The 22597-nt window shown below is 46.3% G+C and overlaps 1 protein-coding gene across 7 annotated transcripts in view; it reads left to right on the forward strand.

The window, feature by feature from the left end:
• Positions 1-214: 214 nt before the first annotated feature.
• The window catches only part of LOC139229314 (butyrophilin-like protein 2), a 549799-nt gene continuing 527416 nt past the window's right edge, over positions 215-22597 (forward strand). For 3 of the 7 annotated variants that reach the window (XM_070860996.1, XM_070861000.1, XM_070860999.1), the window contains exons 1-3: positions 285-439; positions 799-1174; positions 4991-5100. The gene's annotated coding sequence lies outside the window, so the exon portion shown is untranslated. Of the gene's footprint in view, positions 440-798; positions 1175-4990; positions 5101-22597 lie in introns of all 7 variants that reach the window. The other 4 variants (XM_070861002.1, XM_070861003.1, XM_070861001.1 and 1 more) reach the window with 3 other exon arrangements.

Below are 22597 nucleotides of genomic sequence, written 5' to 3' on the forward strand. Positions count from 1 at the left end.
TAGTGTCCCCCTCTCCTTTTATAGGGGGCACTTGTAAATTATATTATTTTAATGCCCCCCCCAAAAAATCACACAAACCCCCCCCCCCAAAAAAAAACAAAAAAAAAAGAGGGCAGTTAAAAGTGTCTGGAGTGTCCCCCAGATCGGGGGGGGGGGGGGGGTGGGGGGGGAGAGCACCTGATCTAATGTTTATTTTGTTTACTCTAAAAGAGTGGTGAAAGCGCGAGCGGCTGCGAGAGCGCGGGAAAACGTGAAGCTGTAATTGGAGGATCAGGGAGCGCAAGCAGCCGACAGGTGTGCACGTAGCTCAACAGCGCGTGGCTCGGTGCGCGGGCGGGAACAGCAAGCGCGTCGAAAAATTCTTAAAGATCGTCCCCGAGCCTCATTCACCGAGTGGCATAAACATCCCCAATTTCCATCGACTCTCCTTGCAGCTCAGGTACCTAATCCCCGGCATCAGCCTCGTTGCCTCGGAACATATTTGTTTAACCAACAAATAATGAATCTATTGTTACATTGACATATGGAAGAACAGGTTGCTGTTAATTTATCGTTTGAAGCTCAGATTGGGGGGGGGGTGGGGGTTGAAATGTTATCACCAATACCTCCCATAAGTGCTTGGAAATGTTTATTATCTTCGATTTATAGTTACCTCGTTTGCTTGTATCCACAAGGGAATGTGTTTTGTCATTCTTTGGGGAAGCTTTATACCCTACATCTGTGTAGCGCGCGGTGTGACAGCGTGATTTATTTTACCCTTCAATGTGGTTAAACAGCAACTTTTGCATTTCATCACAGCTTCAAAGGAAGACGTTTTTGTGGTTGTGGGATTTCCCTGTGGCTGTGCCAACATTTTGCAGTCTTGCTTAAAGCTTAATAAAGACAGACTCTTCACCACCCCAACATGCAACTTCCTGATGAAGAGAATTATTTTTCTTCTGCATGTATTACAATACAATACAAAAGTCCCAGCAAAGTGTTTGGAAATGGAAACCAGCTGTAAAAAAAAAGAGTGGGCTGCCTGCTGCGAGAAACAATTTGTTAGGCTGAGAAGTTGTATTGCAATAATGAACCCAAACGTTTGAGAAAGCACAGATGGCTGATTTGAGTATTCTTATCATCCGATCAGAAGTGTGTGAGACCAAGGCATTATTGCACAAGTGTGCAAAAAAAGGTGATTTCACAAATGCCCAGTGGAGGAAGATCTTTCACAAACATCCAGCAAAGAAATCTTGACATAAATCTGCATGAACTGAATTACTTCAAAAGTGTGCAAGCTGATGTTTCACAAGTGTGCAGTGAGGTGATAATTTCACAAGTGGGTGTTTTACAAGCGTGCAATGAATGGGTTGTTACTTAAACTCACAAGCATTTCACTAACTGAGTATTTTACAAGAATGCAATTAGGTAGTCGATTCACAAGTTTGTTGTCATGACATTAATTTACGAAGGTACAACTGTGTAAGCAATTCACTAGTGGGCAATGAGGAACTGTTTTACAAGCATGCATTGAAATGCTACTTCCCAAGTGTGCAGTCGGGAGGGATAATCTTGCAGGTGTTTGTGTGAGTAGTTATTTTAGAGCCTTAAAATACCGTAGTTATTTTTCAAATGTGTAAATTGGAGAATTATTGTGTCAAATTTAATTATTTGACAGAGACCTAAAGCAGGGGAAATGTTATAAGTGTATGATAGCTAATTCACAAGCAGCAATCATTGTATCAATTCACAGTTGACACAATATGAGTGCTCACAAATGTCAAACTGAATTTGCACAGCACAGGTGTTACTTCCCTACATAATAATGCAGAGAATGATTTTTTAAATGGCTAAGGTTTTATAAATTTGTTACAAAAGAGTTGGGCAAGGGCATCACTAAAGTCATTTCAGAAGTGTGGAACAGAGCAGTTTTTTATAATTATGCAATTAGACCAAGGCTGTGTCAATTTGAAACTTATGGTTCTAGCATCCATTAAAGTGAAAGATTGGCAGAGTGAAATAGAAGATGGAGGCTGGTATGTCAGGTGATGCCATTCAAAGTAGGCTGTAGGTTATCTGTGGGTAGTTTGCTTAGAATGTTGCTTAAGCACACTGAAATGGTGGGTAGGTGGCAGAAAACTATTAAGAGGGCAGGACATTTGGCAGACATGGTATCTATGTGAATTTAGCATCAATTCAATAAAGCAATAAATCCAACCCCATAACTTAATGAGGCTGTTATGGGTCCACCACTCTAGAAGGTCTGGGGTTTAAGCCTTGGTGACTAGTAATGCTTACTTAATGATTATAGGCCAATAATTTCCTGGGATTTTGCTCCATTGTAATGCCACATCTATGATGTTGGGCCCCTTGGGTGGCGTAAAAGGGAGGAACTTAATACAATCACTATCACTAAAGAAGTAGTACTAGGTAAAATAATGGGATGAAAGGCTGACAAATCCCCTTGACCTGATTGCTTACATCCTAGGGTCTTAAGAGAAGTGGCTGCAGAGATAGTGGATGCATTGGTTGTAGTCTACCAAAATTCCCTGGATTCTGGTGTGGTTCCAGCAGATTGGAAAACCGCAAATGTAAAGCCCCTATTTAAAAAAAGGAGGCAGACAAAAAGCAGGAAACTATAGACCAGTCAGCCTAACATCTGCCGTTGGGAAAATGCTGGAGTCCATTATTAAGAATGCAGTAGCAGGACATTTGGAAAAGCATGATTCAATCAAGCAGAGTCAGCATGGTTTTATGAAAGGGAAATCATGTTTGACAAATTTGCTGGAGTTCTTTGAGGATGTAACAAGCAGGGTGGATAAGGGGGAACCAGTGGATGTGGTGTATTTGGATTTCCAGAAGGCATTCGATAAGGTGCCACATAAGAGGTTACTGCACAAGATGAAAGCTCACGGGGTTGGGGGTAATATATTAGCATGGATAGAGGAGTGGTTAACTAACAGAAAACAGAGAGTCGGGATAAATGGGTCTTTTTCCGGTTGGCAAACAGTGACTAGTGGGGTGCTGCAGGGATTGGTGCTGAGTCCGCAACTATTTACAGTCTATATTAATGACTTGGATGAAGGGACCGAGTGTAATGTAGCCAAGTTTGCTGATGATACAAAGATGGGTGGGAAAGCAATGTGTGAGGAGGACACAAAAAATCTGCAAAGGGATATATAGACAGACTAAGTGAGTGGGCAAAAATTTGGCAGATGGAGTATAATGTGTGAAAATGTGAGGTTATCCACTTTGACAGAAATAATAGAAAAGCAAATTATAATTTAAATGGAGAAAAATTGCAAAGTGCTGCAGCACAGAGAGACCTGGCAGTCCTTGTGCATAAAACACAAAAAGTTAGTATGCAGGTACAGCAAGTCAGGAAGGCAAATGGAATGTTGGCCTTTATTGCAAGGGGGATAGAGTATAAACATAGAAACATAGAAACATAGAAAATAGGTGCAGGAATAGGCCATTCGGCCCTTAGAGCCTGCACCGCCATTCAATTAGTTCATGGCTGAACATGCAACCTCAGTACCCCATTCCTGCTTTCTCGCCATACCCCTTGATCCCCCCATACCCCTTGATCAGAGAAATCCTGCTACAACTGTACAGGGTATTGGTGAGGCCACACCTGGAATACTGCGTACACATTTGGTCTCCATATTTAAGGAAAGATATACTTGCATTGGAGGCTGTTCAGAGAATGTTCACTAGGTTGATTCTGGAGATGAGGGGGTTGATTTATGAGGATAGGTTGAGTAGGTTGGGCCTATACACATTGGAGTTCAGAAGAATGAGAGGTGATCTTATTGAAACTTATAAGATAATGAGGGGGATCGACAAGGTGGATGCAGAGAGGATATTTCCACTCATAGGGGAAACTAAAAATAAGGGAAACTAAAACTAGGGGACATAGTCTTAGAATAAGGGGTCGCCCATTTAAAACTGAGATGAGGAAAATTTCTTCTCTCAAAGGGTTGTAAATCTATGGAATTAATCTGCCCCAGAGAGCCATGAAGGCTGGGTCATTGAATGTATTTAAGGCGGAGATAGACAGATTTTTGAGCAATAAGGGAGTAAAATGTTTTGGGGAGCGCAGCTGAGTCCATGATCAGATCAGCCATGACCTTATTGAATGGCGGAGCAGGCTCGAGGGACCAAATGGCCTACTCCTGCTCCTATTTCTTATGGTCTTAAAGAAGAAATTTGGAAAAAGTGACTTATGCTATCACTTACGTTGGCCTTTTTGCATTGTTCTGCAATCACCCCTCGCCAAAAACCACTGAAAACTAATTTTCAGAGCTCCACTTTCCCACTGACAACAATAGCGATCGCAATTTTAAGACCCATTGTGGTGTCCTTCGGTCCTAGCTGAAGCCAGCTGACTCAATACAGACCAGGAACTGAAGTTTTTTTAAGCAGTGGGAATTTTGATAGTATATAATAGCTATGTCACAAGCAGCAATCACTGTATCAGTTCACAGTTGACACAATATGAGAATGCTCACAAATGTCATTTATATAGACTCATTATGAAGAAAAATGAGGTGATACATTTTCAGAGAAATAATGGTTGGAAATGTACACTAAATAGTAAAACTTTAAAAGGAGTAGAAAAACAGAAAGGAGAATTGGTTTAACACTGAGCCCGAGGGGGCACCATTGCATACATCCCTCCAGTCCAAAAAACACCGATTAACTCTCTGTTTTCTGTCCCTTAGCTAACTTCCCATCCATGTTAACACACACCCTTAATACCGTGGGCCTTTGTTTCATTAATAAGCCTTGTATGAAGCACCTTATCAAACGCCTTTTGAGATGTTCCATATACGCAACATCCATTGCATTTTCTTTAACAATTCACTCCAGTATTTCATCAAAAAACGCCACCAAATTTATTAAACATGATTTGTCAGTTATAAATCTGGGCTGGCTGTTGTTAATTAATCCACGTATTTAGTTGACTGGTCGATAGTTACTTGGTTTATCTTTTTCTCTTCTTGAATAGGTCTGACGTTGGAAACCTTCCAGACTTTAGGCATAACTCATGTATCAAAAGATATTTGAAAGAATATATAAGAGTTAACACCTTCAGTGGAGGAGGGTGAAATTTGGCAGGTGGGTGAAAAGAAAACTTGACCCAATTATTTCACAATTCCATACAGTACTTTTTCAAGGGATGTAGCATGTGATAAAAGTTTGAGTGACTGAGGGAACATGAGAGGGTCAGGAGATAATTAAACACTAGAAATGAAGGTTTTGCCTGCACGTGTTCCAAATCAGGGCCTTTGCACTGCTGGATTTGTACATAAGGTGCATACCCAGGCACTTGCAGCTTATAATCACATCTTTTATTTGTTAAGTACAACAATCCCAAATTCAATGGACTGTCAAACAAAGTTGTAATAATTTTTTTGTTGTAACTTGAAGAACCCGATCAGACATTTTGACTTTGAAATCGCAAGGCCATGTGTTTATTTGGTGTCAGTCTCAGTGTTGAGGAAACCGATGCAAGTTTACAAAAATTGTTACCATTTGGAAAAAAAACCCTGGAAAATAAATGTCATATTGGTCCCAGGGTTGTTATTAGATGATAGCTGGCAGAGAATGTAGCGACAGATTGTAGTTATAAGATCATTTTTATTATAGGGAGTAGTCAATCCAGTACTTTTTGGCAACTTGTTTTCAAACATGCATCCTTGGACGCAGAAATTAATTCCATAAAAGCCACTATGAACATATTTGTTGACAACCTTTTGACTCATTTTTGAACTTCTTACAAATGTTTCTGTGTATTCCGTTATGCACGCTAAATAGTATCGCTAAAGATACATCTCCTGATCCATACACCGCATCTCTATAAGAATACATTATTGGATCCTGAACAGTATCTCAAAGGATATCTCATTGAATCCCTACAGAATATCTCTATAGATTGTTTTCTTTCAATCTCGGGATGTGAGCTGACAACGCTGGCTTGATGCATTGTTGGACCCTGGAGGGTACACGCCGTTGGATCCCTGCAAGATATCACTATAGATACATTGTTGGATTTTTGTAGAGTATAGAAAATAGGAGCAGTAGTAGGCCATTCGGCTCTTTGAGCCTGCACCGCCATTCAATATAGTCATGGCTGATCCTCTATCTCAACACCATCCTCCCGCTTTTCCCCCATACCCCTTGATGCCTTTTGTGTCGAGAAATCTATCTATCTCATTCTTAAATATATTCAGTGGTCTCCACAGCCTTCTGTGGTAGAGAATTCCACAGGTTCACCACTCTCGGAGTGAAGAAATTTCTTCTCATCTCAGTCCCAAATTTCCTACCCCGTATCCTGAGACTGTGACCCCTTGTTCTAGACTTCCCAGCCAGGGGAAACATCCTCCCCGCATCCAGTCTGTTCAACCCCGTTAGAATTTTATACGTTTCAATGAGATCTCCTCTCATTCTTCTAAACTCTAATGAATACAGGCCTAGTCGGCCCAATCTCTCTTCATACGACAGTCCTGCCATCCCTGGAATCAACCTGGTGATTCGTTGCACTCCTTATATGGAAAGTATATCCTTTCTTAGGTAAGGAGACCAAAACTGCACACAATACTCCAGGTGCTACCAAGGCCTTGTATAACTCTAGTAAGACATCCTTGCTCCTGTACTCAAATTCTCTTGCAATGAAGGCCAACATACCATTTGCCTTCCTAACTGCTTGTTGCACCTGCATGTTTGCTATCAATGACTGGTGTACCAGGACACCCAGGTCCCTTTTTACATCGCCATTTCCCAAGCTATCACCATTTAAATAATACTTTGTCTTCAGATTTTTCCTAACAAAGTGGATAACTTCACATTTATCCACATTATACTGCACCTGCCATATGTTTGCCCACTCACTCAACCTATCTAAATCGCCTTGCAGCGTCTTTGCATCCTCCTCACAACTCACAATCCTATCTAGTTTTGTGTCGTCAGCAAACTTGTAAATATTACATTTTGTTCCCTCATCCAAATCACTTATATATATTGTGAATAGCTGGGGCCCAAACACTGATCCCTGTGGTACCCCACTAGTCACTGCCCGCCACCCCGAAAAAGACTCGTTTATGCCTACTCTCTGTTTCTTGTCAGTTAACCAATTTTCAATCCATGCCAGTGTATTACCCCCAATCCTATTGCTTTAATTTTGCACACTAACCTCTTATGTGGGACTTTATCAAAGGCCTCTGAAAATCCAAATACACTACATCCACTGGTTCTCCCTTATCTATTCTATCAGTTACATCCTCAAAAAACTCCAGTAGGTTTGTCAAACTCGATTTTCCTTTCATAAATCCATGTTGACTTTGTGTAATCCCATTGATATTATCTAAGTGTCCCATTATCACATCCTTTATAATAGACTCTAGCATTTTCCCTGCTACTGATGTTAGGCTAACCGGTCTGCAGTTCCCTGTTATCGCTTTCCCTCCTTTTTTAAATAGTGGGGTTACATTTGCCACCCTCCAATCTGCAGGAACTGTTCCATAATCTATAGAATTATGAAAGATTACGACCAATGCATCCACTATTTCCATGGCTACCTCTTTTAGTACTCTGGGATGCAGATTATCAGGCCCTGGGGATTTATCGCCTTTCAGTCCCATTAGTTTCTCCAGCAATATTTTCTTACTAATAATCATTTCCTTTTATTCCTCTTGCTCACTAGATCCTTGCTTCCCTAGCATTTCTGGGACGTTATTTGTGTCCTCTCCTGTGAAGACAGAACCGCAGTATTTATTTAATTGTTCTGCCATTTCCTTGTTCCCCATTATAAATTGTCCCGTTTCTGACTGTAAAGGACCTACATTTGTCTTCACTAATTTTTTTCTTTTTACATACTTGTAGAAACTTTTGCAGTCGGTTTTTATGTTCCTTGCAAGTTTACTCTCATACTCTATTTTTCCCCTCTTAATCAATCTCCAAGGGCTAGAACCTCCATTTTTGGGCTAAATGGGCGTTATTTCCGGCATGGGCGGTAAAAAAGGATTTTCAGATCGCCGGCTTCTTGCCCATTCTCAAAACACCTAGTTTACATTTTTGAAAATGGGCGTTACCGCGAGCGATATCAAATGGGCGGTAGTGTAAAAAAAAATTTCTGTCATAAAGTGTGGCCGTCCTTAGCAACGGCATGGCAACGCTTGATTCCTGCGATTCAGGAGGTCAAGGGTCATCACGACATGCGCAGAAAAGGAGACAGAGAGAGGGAGCTCAGAGGCACTGAAAGCATGTGTGGCTGTGGTGTGTGCTCGTCTGGCTGTTGTGGGAGGCACGACGGAGATTCACCAGTAGCAAAAAGCCTACTAAGCATCAAGAACATAGTTGGCACCGAGTTTTTGTCCAACAAATAAGATATAATATGGAAAGAATGAAGGAGGCCCTGGAGCTGGTAGCCAGGAACACTGGTGGCAGAGGGTTCCCAGTGGTCCCCGAGTGCGGCACTTCACCCCTAGGTTCCGCACCACCACTGCAAAAGACAGATGAGAGCAAGGACCAAGATCCTGCTTCTGCATTAGAGAATGTTGCCCCCTGAACTCATTGAATGGCGGTGCAGGCTAGAAGGGCCGAATGGCCTACTCCTGCGCCTATTTTTTATGTTTCGGGGCCCGCTCCCGTACCCGTGCAACCACCGCATCTGCCTTCATTCCCCGCAATGAGGCACCGCCTGAGGAGCTCCTCGGCCAGGCGCCGTGGCGCGAGGAGGGGAAAGGGTAGAGGTGGGGAGATGAAGGAGAGGGGGAAGGAAAGTGAGTCGCAAGTGTGCAGGTGATGGCTGTGTTATATCTCCATCTGGGTGTATGCAATTTGTTGCAATGTATGGGCGCTGGGGACCACGCCCCTGCTTTGCCTTTGTATTCTGTGTTGATGGCCATGTTGAACATGTGATTTATGTTAATGGTGGAAAAAGTGGGGTGTGGGCGGGGGTTGGGTATTATTGGCTGTGATACTTATGATTTCAGACCAATGTTAATATTAAACTTTTGTTATTGAACATAACTTTGTTGCGCATTGTCTCAGATAGTTGGACCATTACACACTGATGATTTCTTACCATGAAAGGGTGATATACAACTAAACATCAATCAACGTAAACTTTAACTGGCACCAAGGTGATGGACACCATTGATGTCTGAGCTGCACACGCACAGCAGTATGTCAGCGTTGTCACTCACATCAGCGCTCTTTCAGACAAATCTTTGCGATAATCAGCTCCTCACGTAAGAGTGGGATTTAACAAATGCCAGCCATACCACTGGCGTTCGTTCCGGTTAGTTCCACTTTTTGTGGGCGTTTTTTTGAGCGAGCGATATTGTTAGACGATATGTGTGCGAGGGGGTGAAATTGATGATGGCCGATCTCCATGGCCGCTAGTTTGGGTAAATATGCTCTTTACGACAAGAAACAGTGGGCGAGCATTCATATTGAATCTCGGCGTTAATTCCGTGCGGAAAGTAACGCTGGGCGATATGGGCATTAATTTCGGCCATTCTGCTGATTCCATCCCAAAAAAGTGGCGGGCGGTAATATTTTTTCTTGGCATTAAGCCTATTGGAAAAATAACGTTCGCCGATAAGTCTCCTAAAAAAGCCCATCAGTTTCCATTTTATGCCAAAATGGCCGCTATATGGGCGTTATACATCATTTCAGCGGTAAAGTGGACGTTAAGCAGGCAAAAAAAGTGGGGTTCTAGCCCCAAGGAACTACCAGATTGTCTAAAAAAAATCACTTATGTTCTTTAGGGAAGGACATCTGCTGTCCTTACCTGCTCTGGCCTACGTGTGACTCTAGACGCACAGCAATGTGGTTGACTCTTAACTGCCCTCTGAAATGACCTAGCAAGCCATTCAGTTGTCAAGAAGGCAGCTCACCACCACCTTCAAGGGCAATTGGGGATGGGCAATACATGCTGCCCACATTCTGTGAACACAGTTTTAAAAACCCTGACAACTAGATGTCACAGAGTGAAGTGCTTATACAGTAACCAACTAGGCCTTACTCAAAGAAATAAGGTAGACCGATCCCTTTCAATTCTCTCGCTTGCGAACAAGGCCCTTGCCATCCATGAGCTTATTGTGGATGATTGCACTGACATCATGGCCCTGACGGAAACTTGGCTGAGGGGGTGATGACACACCTTTAAAAGGAGCTCATGGATTTCTTTGTCTCAAAGATTGAGACCATCCGATCAGCTGCCTCTGCCAGTTCCCTTCCTTCCCCTAGTCCACCAGGCCAAACCTCCTCTGAGGTTCCTCCATGCCCTAGCCCTGAACTCTCATCCCTCTCCAGTTTCTCTCTGATCTCCACAAACTTGACCTCTCCACATTCATCTTGTCCATGATTCCCGCTTCCTGCTCCCTTGACCCTATTCCCACTAAACTGCTGACCACTCAACTTCCTTTTCTTGCTACCATTTTAGCTGACATTGTTAACGGTTCTCTCCAGGTACTGCACCCCTCTCCTTCAAACCTGCCGTCATCATCCCTCTCCCCAAAAAAACAACTTTTGACTCCACTGTGCTTGCAAGCTACCGCCCCATCACTAACTTCCCTTTCCTCTCCAAAGTCCTTGAAAGTTTGTCGCCTCCCAAATCCGTGCCCAACTTTCTCGGAACTCCATGCTTGAATCCTTTCAATCGGGTTTCCGCCCCTGCCACAGTACTGAAACGGCTCTCATCAAAGTCACAAATGACATTCTTTGTGATTGTGACAAAGGTAAACTATCCCTCCTCGTCTTTCTCGACCTGTCTGCAGCCTTTGACACGGTTGACCTCCTCCATCCTCCTCCAGCCTCCTCCACCACTCTCCAGCTGGGTAGGACTGCACTCACCTAGTTCCATTCTTACCTATCTAATCATAGCCAGAAAATTACCTGCAATGGCATCTCTTCCCACTCCCGCATCGTTACCTCTGGTGTCCCGCAAGGATCTATCCTTGGCCCCTTCCTATTTTTCATCTATATGCTGCCCCTTGGTGACATCATCTGAAAACATGGCATCAGTTTCCTCATGTTCACTAATGACACCCAGCTCTACCTCACCACCGCTTCTCTCGACTCCTCCACGGTCTCTAAATTGTCAGATTGCTTATCTGACATCCAGTACTGGATGAGCAGAAATTTTTGCCAATTAAATATTGGGAAGACTGAAGTCATTGTCTTTGGTCCCCACCACAAACTGCGTTCCCCAGTCACCGACTCCATCCCTCTCCCTCGCATTTGCCTGAGGCTGAACTAGACTGTTCGCAACCTAGGTATCATATTTGACCCTGAAATGAGCTTCCTGCCACATATCCGTGGCATAACTAAAACTGCCTATTTCCACCTCCGTCACATTGCCTGTCTCCGCCCCTGCCTCAGCTCATCTGCTGCTGAAACCCTCATCCATGCCTTTGTTACCTCTAGACTTGACTACTCCAACGCACCCCTGGCTGGCCTCCCACATTCTACTTTATGTAAACTTGAGGTCATCCAAAACTCGGCAGCCCATGTCCTAACTCGCACCAAGTCACACTCACCCATCACCCTTGTGCTCGTCGACCTACATTGACTCCCAATTAAGCAATGCCTCGATTTCAAAATTCTCATCCTTGTTTACAAATCCCTCCATGGCCTCACCCCTCCCTATCTCTGTCATCTCCTTCAGCCTCACAACATCCCGAGATGTCTGCGCTCCTCAAATTCTGCCCTCTTGATCATCCCTGATTATAACTGCTCAACCATTGGTGGCTGTGCCTTCAGCTGCCTGGGCCCCAAACTCTGGAACTCCCCCCCCCCCCCCCCCCCCCCTAAGTCTCTCCGCCTCTCTACCTCTCGTTCCTCCTTAAAACCTACCTCTTTGACCAAGCTTTTGGTCACCTGCCGTAATTTCATCTTATGTGTCTCGGTGTCAAATTTATTTGTTTTGTCTTAAAGCACTCCTGTGAATCACCTTGAGATGTTTTACTACGTTAAAGGCACCATATAAATACAAGTTATAGCTGTGGAAGTGTCTGGCAACCATATTAGCAAATCTCTGCAATGCACCCTTGTGACTGAATTTATAAACTGATCCTGCACAGCAACTGATCAAAGGACTACCAGGATCATGTAATTTGCATACTACTGTGGCTGAATTAAATTTACCATTTCAGAGGGAAAAGATACACAGGTTGTACTGGTACATAAAGCACCAAACGCTTCCCACAGCCACTCAGGAAGCCCATATCCAGTTACATTTTAATTCGTAAGTTATCAGCATAATATTTCTCTAACCACTTAAAAAACATGAGGGGCCAGCTATAAGCACCCTGTGTAAATGCTGACGAGTTTCTTCCTTTATTTTTGCCCACAAGTTCTCTTCTAACATTTATTTTTGCAGTTCAGTAGGAATAGTTCGGTCCCCTGGGTCATTTGCCCTCTTTGATTCTAGACGTGGCTAAGATTACTCTGTTCTCCTGACTATCCCAATTCAAAGGTTTCTCATTTACAGCATTTTCAATTAAATCCAAAGTAATAAATCATATCTGTCACAATGAAACGAGAATGATGCAAAGTCCTGTAAAAAGCTACTAAGAACACACTGCTTCAAGTCATTGTAGGAGTGACAGTTCCCTTTGTAGATCTACAACTTCCCATTTAATCTTTTACCGAGCAGAAACATAAACAGGCATATAGCATTCACAATCTTCTTAGATATCTATTTGTTTGGGCTGGATTTTCGTCTTTCTCGATTTCGGGGCATTAATCACGGTGGGGCGGTCCTGATACCGCCTGAAAAAAATTTGCACCTTCAACTGGAAATTTCGGCAAACAATGAGAATCCATGATTGGGGGCATTAAATCAAGCATTACACAACGGACTTGGTGCACCCGAGCTGAAAGTCGCGGCATTAAAAGAGGTGGTCATTTTGCGCATGCGCAGTCGTGTTTTTGTTTTCCTGGGCGCAGACGTTATTTCAGGGCGGGCAGCTTCTTCCGCACATGCACAGATGAGCCGCCCGACTTCTGGCACTTTGGCAGAAATGGAGCAGCAGGAGGCCAGGCAGCGTGTCAGGTGTTTCTCAACGGAGGCTGCTGAGGCTTTAGTCCATGCAGTGGAGAGGAGGTGGAGATCACTCCATCTGGTTGGCGGTGGGAGACCGCTCCCAACTATTTTCAAATGATTATGACGTGAAATAGCTTGGGAGGTGTCTGCGGCAGACACGATTGCCAGAACTGGCACCCAATGCCGCAAAACGTTCAACGGCCTTATGAGGGTCATCAGAATGAGGACCCTTCACATTTATGTATGCCTGCTATCCTTCCAACATGAATGTCAAACACTTTGTGAAGTCTTTCATGTATCTGCTCATTCTCAAAGTCTTGCAGCCTGTGCTGTGGGTATCACAATGTATCAGAAAGCTGAAGGCTGACTTCTCTATTCATTGCCTCTTTATGAAGGATGCACATACCCTCTTTTTCCCTAATCATTGAGAACCTTCCTCGCAATACACTCCTACTGCTGATATGGGTTTCATAAAGATCACCTGCAGCCTCTATGCTTTCTCCCTCTCATCTCCTACCAATTGCTCACAAAGCTCATGCAACATTCACACAGATTGAAGTGAAGACATTTGAACATCCACACAGTATCAGATATTGGACTATGATGCACAACAGGAGGTTGATCCTTTCTGAATCCTTCCTATTTTTCTTATTCAGGCGAAGATCTCACACAACAGGCGTGAGCAGTGCCCGACAGGCGGGGGCCCGCCTCAGATCCTGGACTTAACAGATATCGAGGAACGGGTGTCTGCCCTCATTGGAGCATCAGCTCAGACAGTTGCCGGGGGCGATGCTGAGCCCCCTTCGGGTAGTGAGGTTATGTCAATGGATTGCGCGACTGATGTGACTTCATTGAGACGTTTTATGAAGTGGCGTGGGGCCTTCAGATGTACATGTGCAATGCCACCTTCCTGCTACCACCCTGCCCCCTACCCTGCTGCTAACCACATATCTGTTGTTTTCTACTTGCAGAAAAACAGGCACAATCATGACAGGCGTCCAAGGAGCCCTCGACATCTGGCCATGGCGGAGATGATGAGGCTTGCGACGAGGCTGCAATGCCTGAGCCGCACAGCCCACCAGTTGGCCCGTCTCAACAGAGCACATCTGGGTACGAGCCCAATTTCGCTGGCTTTGAGTCGGCGGAGGCTCCTGGCCCCAGATGCCTACAGCAAAGCGCAGTGAGAGGTGAATCTCGGAAACCAGTTCTCTGGAGGGTGAGTCGGCAAAGTAGGTCTGCTCAACAACAGGCAGACATGGAACTGGGCTTGGTGGAAATGTCCAGGGAAAACACAGGCATGCACCGTGAGCTCATGGCTGCATTGAGTCGGATCCCAGAGAGCATCGACAAGCTTTCTGCGACTGTTGCGGAGGCAGCATCACGAATTGTCGGTGCAACTCAGGACTCCAGCGAGGCCATCATTGCCCACTCACAGAGGCTTGGTGATGTGATGTGGTCGATGACTGGTGCCATGCTCTCTGTCTTCCCCACTGTCCAATGGGGAGGGGTCGGTGCCGAAGCAGGCCAGCAAGTTGTAGAGACACATCGTGCTCCGGATGTTGAAGCTCAGCCCCATCTGATTCTCAGTGGCTCCCAGGAAATGGAAGGTGCTGTCCTTCCTCAGGATGACAGCATTCCGGCTCCCACCACTGAATCTCCAACCTTGCACCCTACACAGTACACACCCGAGCCACCAGTGACTGCTTCCGCCGATGATGAGGCACGGCATCTGCAGCCGGGCCTTCCAGGACCAGAGCTGGCCCACGTGCCCTCATACGTCATTGCACTGTCTGCTCCCCAACACAGCAGCCCTCAAGCAGCCTTGCTGTAAGGAGGAGCAGCAGGCGTGGGAGGGGGAATGAAGGGAATGGGCGGGAAATCTCAGGCCATGTTCCTATTAAGGGGTGGGTAGTCTTCTGCAGATGCATAGCTTTATTATGAGAACACCTGTAAATAGTTGTTTTTTAATAATGCACTTGTTAAGTTACTTGCAGCAGAACGTGTAGCAGAACCTTGTTTATTGCATCATTTGATTCTGATGGTTTATTGTATCGTTTGGTTCTGATGGTTTATTGTCTCAGCGTAGATGTACCTGTATGGTGGAACTGAGCAATCCCTCAGCTTCCTCCATTGAACCAAACCAGTCCATTATGAGCTGGCGACGTGCGGCTCTTGCTCCTGCAGCATCTGGACGCTGCCTCCCCCGTGGATGGGGTAGCTGTGCAATCAGGGCCTCAAGAGGCTCCTCTTTGTCGTCCTCCTCCTCCTCCTGAGGTGAGCCTGCAATCCCCACTGGCAACGCCTGGTCCCTCATGATGGCCAAGTTGTGTAGCATGCAGCACACCACAATGAATTCAGAGACCTGTTGAGGGGAGTATTGAAGGCTGCTTCCAGAACGGTCTAGGCATTGGAAGCGCTGCTTGAGCACCTCAATTGTCTGCTCGATGATGTTGCGGGTGGCTGCATGGCTCTCATTGTAGTGCTGCTCGGTTTCTGTGGTGGGGTTGCGGAGGGGGGTCATTAGACACGTGGCTAATCCTTTGTCCCCGATCAGCCTGCCCTGCCCTTCCCTTTGTCACTGAAATATTCGTGAGACACTGCTCTCACGCAAGATGAAAGCATCATTTGTGCTCCCTGGATAGCGGGCATTCACAGCAAGGATACGCTGCGTGTGGTCGCACATCAGTTGGATGTTAAGGGAGTGGTATCCCTTTCGGTTTCTGAATACCTCGGCGTTATCCAGTGATGCTCGCAAGGCCACGTGTGTGCAGTCAATAGTTCCTTGAACCCTCGGGAAGCCTGCACTTCTTCCAAATTCACATGCCCTCTCATTCTGGCTGTCCCTGCTCATTGGGAACTCTATGAAGTCCATTCTGCGGGCATACAGAGCCTTTGTGACTTGGCGAATGCAGCAATGTGTAGCATATTCAGAGGTGCTGCATATGTCCCCTGCTGCTGCCTGGAAGGAGCCGGAGGCATAGAAGGCCAGTGCCACAGTCACCTTCACTGCGACGGGCAGCACAGTCCTGTTGGCGCTGGAATGCTGTAGGTCTGCCTGTAGGAACTGGCATATCTCTGGCAACACTCGCTTTCAGTCGCGCAGCCTTCTCACACACTGCTCATCACAGAGCTGGAGGTATGAGCATTGTTCTTCGTAAACCCATTGGGGGTAAGGCATCCTTCCCAGAAGTCTTTGGCCTCTCCTCATCCATGGCCCGACATGGCCAGCAGCCCTTCTTCTAGCTTGAAGCCGCCTGCCAATAGCAACCAACGTGATAACGCTGGCGAACTAGTAATGCCCCCATTAAATTCTCTCACTAACTTGTAAGGACACTGTGATTGCAGATAAAACTGCCGTTTGCAAGTCGGAGCTTGACGCTGCATGCTGTGCGCAACCGTTACAGTCAGTGTGACCCGCGATGTAGGATCCTTTTCCCTCCATTTAAATATGCCGGCAATACTACCTGCTGCACCCTGGGAATGCCGTTTTTTCAGACGTTTCCTGGGGCAGACGTTAAATGAGGCATAAAGGACGAATGTTCCATCCGGGGCACAAGCGCAGCGTTGCACGATGATTGACGTCATGATCTCAGTCAACCTGGAGGGCGGGGCTGTAAGTTTTTGCGCCGCCGCAAATCAGAAGCCTAATTTACCAGCCGAGTGCTAAAACCTGGATGCCCGGCATTACGCCCAGAATCACCATTTACCGTCCCTCGGGGGCTCAAACAGAAGCATCATCATCATAGGCAGTCCCTCGAAACAAGGATGACTCGCTTCCATGCCAAAAAAGGATAAGTTCACAGATGTTCCAATGAAAGACCGAATATTCCAGGTCCCGAACTACATCCTGAAGGGTGGAAGATGCCTGTGCGTGGATTTATTTTAATGTGTGGTGGCCGTTGCACACCAGCCACCACACCAGCTTGACAGAGCTAGGTCTTGGTCTAGTGGCAAGGATTACCCAAGACGACTGGAGACCTGCTCTGCTGCACGGACCTAGTGTGCACACACATATCGCAGTGTGGGCTGGCCCGTGCTGCCCCTGGTCCCGAACTCGCGTCTCTCCTGGGCCCCGATCACGTGCCTCCTACAGTCCCTTGCTGCTCCTTCGCTCCGACCTCGCCGCTCCTGCTGTATCTCCGACCTGGACCTTGATGACGTCACTCTTCGCTGCCGTCGCAGCTCGTGCTGCTCCCTGGGTACAGTTCTGATCACCACATTGCAGGAAAGATGTGATTGCACTGTCAGTAGAGTCTGCAGAGATGGGCCATTGGTGCAGTGCTTTGACTCCAACAGAGATACTGTTATTGAGAGACTTAGTTCTGTTGCTGTCTCTCCTTCCCTGGACCAGATTCTGAAGATTTGTGGGAGAGCTGATGGGAAGTGTGGCAGATCCTGTGTCACATCAGCTACTTGCTAATCCAAGAATAGTCTGGCTTACTTGCTGCTTCTCCCGCTGCTTCTAGGTCCGTACCAAACTGTGGTATTCAAGTCCAGTCTCAAGATCAGCTGCCCAGTCTAAGTAGCAAGGCTCTCTTGGCTCATGGATGGTGGTTTCTTCTCTCCATTCCAGATGGAGTGCTCGGTCCTTGTGCGTTGCAAGCAAGTGTGGAGAGGGGAGAGAGCGAGATGGCTTCCAACTGCTGTTCTTATACCTGCAAGACTGCTTAAAATCCAACTGTCCTTCCCGCCTGAGGCTGTCCAAAGTCTCTGTCACAGGTGGGGCAATAGTCGTTGAGGGAAGAGATGGGTGGGACTGGTTTGCCGCACACTCTTTCCGCTGCCTGCGCTTGATTTCTGCGACGAGACTCGACGTGCTCAGCACCCTCCCAGAAGCACTTCCTCCACTTAGGGTGGTCTTGTGGGGATGTTGCACTTCATCAGGGAGGCTTTGAGGATGTCCCTGTAACGTTTCTGCTGCCCACCTTTGGCTCGTTTGCCGTGAAGGAGTTCCGAGTAGAGCGCTTGCTTTGGGAGTCTCATGTCTGGCATGCGAACTATGTGGCCTGCCCAGCGGAGCTGATCAAGTGTGGTCAGTGCTTCGATGCTGGGGATGTTGGCCTGGTCGAGGATGCTAATGTTGGTGCGTCTGTCCTCCCAGGGGATTTGTAGGATCTTGTGGAGACATCGTTAGTGGTATTTCTCCAGCGACTTGAGGTATCTACTGTATATGTCCATGTTTCTGAGCGATGTAGGAGGGCGGGTATTACTACAGCCCTGTCTGTAGACTTTGAGCTTGGCAGTTTTGAGGGACGGGTCTTCAAGCGGCCGAAGGCTGCGGTTGCGCACTGGAGGCGGGGTTGAATCTCGTCGTCAATGCCTGCTCTTGTTAATAGGAGGCTCCCGAGATATGAGAAGTGGTCCATGTTGCCCAGGGCTGCGCCGTGGATCTTGGTGACTGGGGGACAGTGCTGTGCGGTAAGGACAGATTGGTGGAGTACCTTTGTCTTGCTGATGTTTAGTATAAGGCCCATGCTTTTGTACGCCTCAGTAAATACATCGACTATGTTCTGGAGTTCAGCCTCTGTATGTGCGCAGACACAGGTGTCGTCCGTGTACTGTAGCTCGATGACAGAGGTTGGGGTGGTCTTGGACCTGGCCTGGAGACGGCATAGGTTAAACAGCTTCCCACTGGTTCTGTAGTTTAGTTCCATTCCAGCGGGGAGCTTATCGACTGTTCGGTGGAGCATGGCAGCGGCGAAGATTGAGAAGAGGGTTGGGGCGATGACGCAGCCCTGTTTGACCCTGGTTCGGATGTGGAATGGGTCTGTAATGGATCTGTTGGTAAAGATCACGGCCTGCATGCCGTCGTGGAGCAGGCGGAGGATGGTGACGAACTTTTGGGGGCATCCGAAACAGAGGAGGACGCTCCATAGACTCTCGCGGTTGACAGTGTCAAAGGCCTTTGTAAAGTCGAAGGCGGCCATGTATAAGGGCTGGTGCTGTTCCCTGCCTTTTTCGTGCAGCTGTCGCGCTGCAAAAATCATGTCCGTTGTGACCCGTAAGGGACGAAATCAGCACTGTGACTCCGGGAGGAGCTCCTCAACCACAGGGAGAAGACGGTTGAGGAGGACTTTAGCGACGACCTTCCCAGTGGCTGATAACAGGGAGATAACAGGCACAAAAGAGCGGAAAATCCAGCCCATATCTATTATCAACACCTTTTTGTCTTGATCTTTCTTACTCATCAACATTTATATTCACAGAGATTACTTTTGTTCTTGGGCTATGCAGAAGATAAATTCAACTGGTGTTCTGCTATGCAGTGATCCCTAATAAGCGAGGTCTGAAATACAGGCCTGTGTTTCAATTGAGGGCAGGGCTAAGCTTGAATGTGATGCCCATTAACAGACCTCGATTATCTTGGATGAGAATAATTTCATATTAAGTGGAGACTTGTAGTGAATAGGCAATGTCAGCCTTGACACAGTGGTAGTAATCTCAAATCTGAGTCAGGAGATCATAGGTTCAAGTCCCATTCCAGAGGCTTGAGCATATAATCCAGGTTGACATTTCTTTGCAGTAATGAGTGAGTGCTGAACTGTCGGAGATATAATCTTTTGGATGAAACTTCAAACCAACTCAAGTGGACGTAAAAGATTCCGTGGCACTATCCAAAAATAGGTCTCCATGTCCTGGTTAATATTGATCCTCAATCGACATCACTAAAAATACTATCTGGTCATTTATCACATTGTTATTTATGGGACCTGGCTGTCTGCAAACAGGCTGCCGCACTATTCTCTGCAGCGTACACTTCAAAAATACTTCATTGGCTGTAAAATACCATGGGACATCCTGAGGTTGTGAAAGGTGCTATAGACATGCAACTTATTTTTTTCTTTTACTCAGTAACCACTTTCATCACTTCTTGCTTAGGGCTACTTCGTAGATGCCATGTATGTACATGCTGTTTGTAGCCACCAGATAGTGTCATTGTTGGAGGCCACATGGTGCTGCTCTGGTATAAAAGGCCAGCCATTTTGTGAGTCAGGCACTTTGGGCAGTAATAAAGCAGAGCCAAGGTTGTACCTTATTCAGTTAAACAGTACTCAGTTTGAACCTTTATTGCATACATAACATTTGGCGACGAGAATACAAGAACGTTTGTTTGCAAAATCAGCACAATTGGATTTTAGAGCGATTCGTAGAGGGAGAAGATTGGGCAGACTTTGTGAGCCGTTTGAACCAGTACTTCGTGGCCAACAAAATGAAGGGGGTCGACGATGCAGATCGGTGCCGGACCGTGTTCCTCACTGTGTGCGGTTCAAAGATCTACGGTCTGATAAAGAATCTACTCATGCCTAGTGATTCAACAGAGAAAACGTACGAGGAGTTGTGTCCATTGATACGGGAGCACCTCAAGCCAGATGATGGCATCATCATCTCGAGATACAGGTTTTATACACACGTTCGATCGGAGGGCCAGAGTGCCACAGAATTTGTTGCTGACCTGAGACGTCGAGCGGGACTGTGCAAGTTCAGGACGGTGTTGGCAGACATGCTGTGGGACTTCTTTGATATCGGTATCAACCACGAGGTGATCCTGCGCAAACTTCTGGCGGCGGAGGAATTGGATTTAAAAAGGGCCATCTAGATCACTCAATCACTCAATCATGTATGACGACGGACAGCAAATATCGGTGAAGAACCGAACCTCGGCAAGTCCTGTAAATGTGATTGATTCAGCGTTCGGCAGAACGGCGCCTGGCCTATCCGGCTGCGTTCGCGAATGATTCGGCGTTCGGCTGAGTGGCACATGGCAGGGCCTATCCGGCTGCGTTCGCGAAACCTGTGGCGGCCCAAAGTCCGCCAGCGGGAATATATCCGACTTCTCTGTGTTGACGTTGTGGGGGAAATCACCGGCACTAGCAGAGGATGAGAGTCAGACTAGCGCGGATCTGGATACGCAATCCGAGATACCAGAGGAGGAAGTGTATGGACTGTACTCTTTCATAACCAAGAGTAAACCAATTTTGATTAAAGTGAAGTTTAACGGGATACCGATATCCATGGAACTGGACACAGGGGCGAGTCAATCGATCATGAACGAGAGGGCATTTAATAAGCTGTGGGATACTAAGACTGTGAGGCCCAGGCTGAGCTCTGTTAACGCCAAGCTGCGCATGTACACCAAAGAACTGATAAAGCTGATTGGCAGTGCACAAATTAATGTGTCGTATAATGGTGCGGTTCATGAGTTACCGCTGTGGATTGTTCCAGGCAATAGCCCAACACTACTCGGCAGGAGCTGGTTGGAGAAAATCAGATGGGACTGGAACGACATAAAGGCATTGTCGTCGGAGGAAGATACACGTGCCCAAGTATTGAGCAAGTTCCCCTCGCTGTTCAAACCAAGTATCGGCAACTTCACGGCAGCCAAGATGCAGATCCATGTGAACTCAAATGCAAGACCCTTCCATCATAAAGCTTGGGCAGTGCCGTATATGATGAGGGAGAAGGTCAAAATTGAACTGGACAGACTCCAGTGTAAAGGGATCATATCACCGGTCGAATTTAAGGAATGGACCAGCCCCATTGTTCCTGTGCTGAAAAGTGATAGCACAGTCAGAATCTGTGAAGACTACAACACTGCGATCAACAGGGTTTCGAAACAAGATCAGTACCATTACCGAAGGCTGATGACTTGTTTGCGACTCTAGCCCGAGGGAAGTCGTTCACAAAACTGGACGACGTCAGCCTATATGACACAGGAGTTGGTTGAGACGTCAAAGGGACTTACGTGCATTAACATGCACGAAGGACTGTTTATTTACTACTGTGCCCGTTTGGAATTCGCTCGGCTTTAGCAATATCCCAGAGGAAAATGGAAAGTCTACTGAAGTCCGTTCCCAGAACTGTCGTGTTCCAAGATAACATCCTGATCACCGGTCGTGACTCCAAGGAACATCTGAACAACCTGGAAGAGGTTCTACTGCGTTTGGACAGAGTGGGACTCGGACTTAAATTGTCAAAGTGCGTCTTCATGGCACCGGAAGTCGAATTCCTTGGGAGGAAAATTGCCGCTGATGGCATGCCTTCAAGAATGCACCCAAGCCACAGAACGTGACGGAGCTGCGATCGTTCCTGGGTCTACTCAACTACTTTGGTAACTTCCTACCTAAATTGAGCACCTTACTCGAACCACTGCACATGCTATTGAGAAAAGGCAACAACTAGGTGTGGGGCACATTGCAAGACAGCGCTTTCGAGAAAGCCACCAATCTGCTTTGCTCGAACAAACTGCTGGTACATTATGACCCATGTAAACGTTTTGACCTGTGACGCATCGTCATATGGAATTCGTTGCGTGTTACAACAAGCCAATGCGTCGGGGAAACTTCAATCTGTCGCGTATGCATCCAAAAGTTTATCTAAAGCAGAAAGAGCCTACAGTATGGTTGAAAAAGAAGCTTTAGCGTGTGTGCGCGGTGTTAAAAAGATGCATCAATACCTGTTCGGTCTGAGGTTTGAATTGAGACCGATCACAAGCCGCTCAATTTGTTGTTTTCCAAGAGCAAAGGTATCAATACCAACGCTTCAGCCCGCATCCAAAGGTGA

Source organism: Pristiophorus japonicus, chromosome 18 (assembly GCF_044704955.1).
Source record: "Pristiophorus japonicus isolate sPriJap1 chromosome 18, sPriJap1.hap1, whole genome shotgun sequence".
Taxonomy (NCBI): Eukaryota; Metazoa; Chordata; class Chondrichthyes; family Pristiophoridae; genus Pristiophorus; species Pristiophorus japonicus.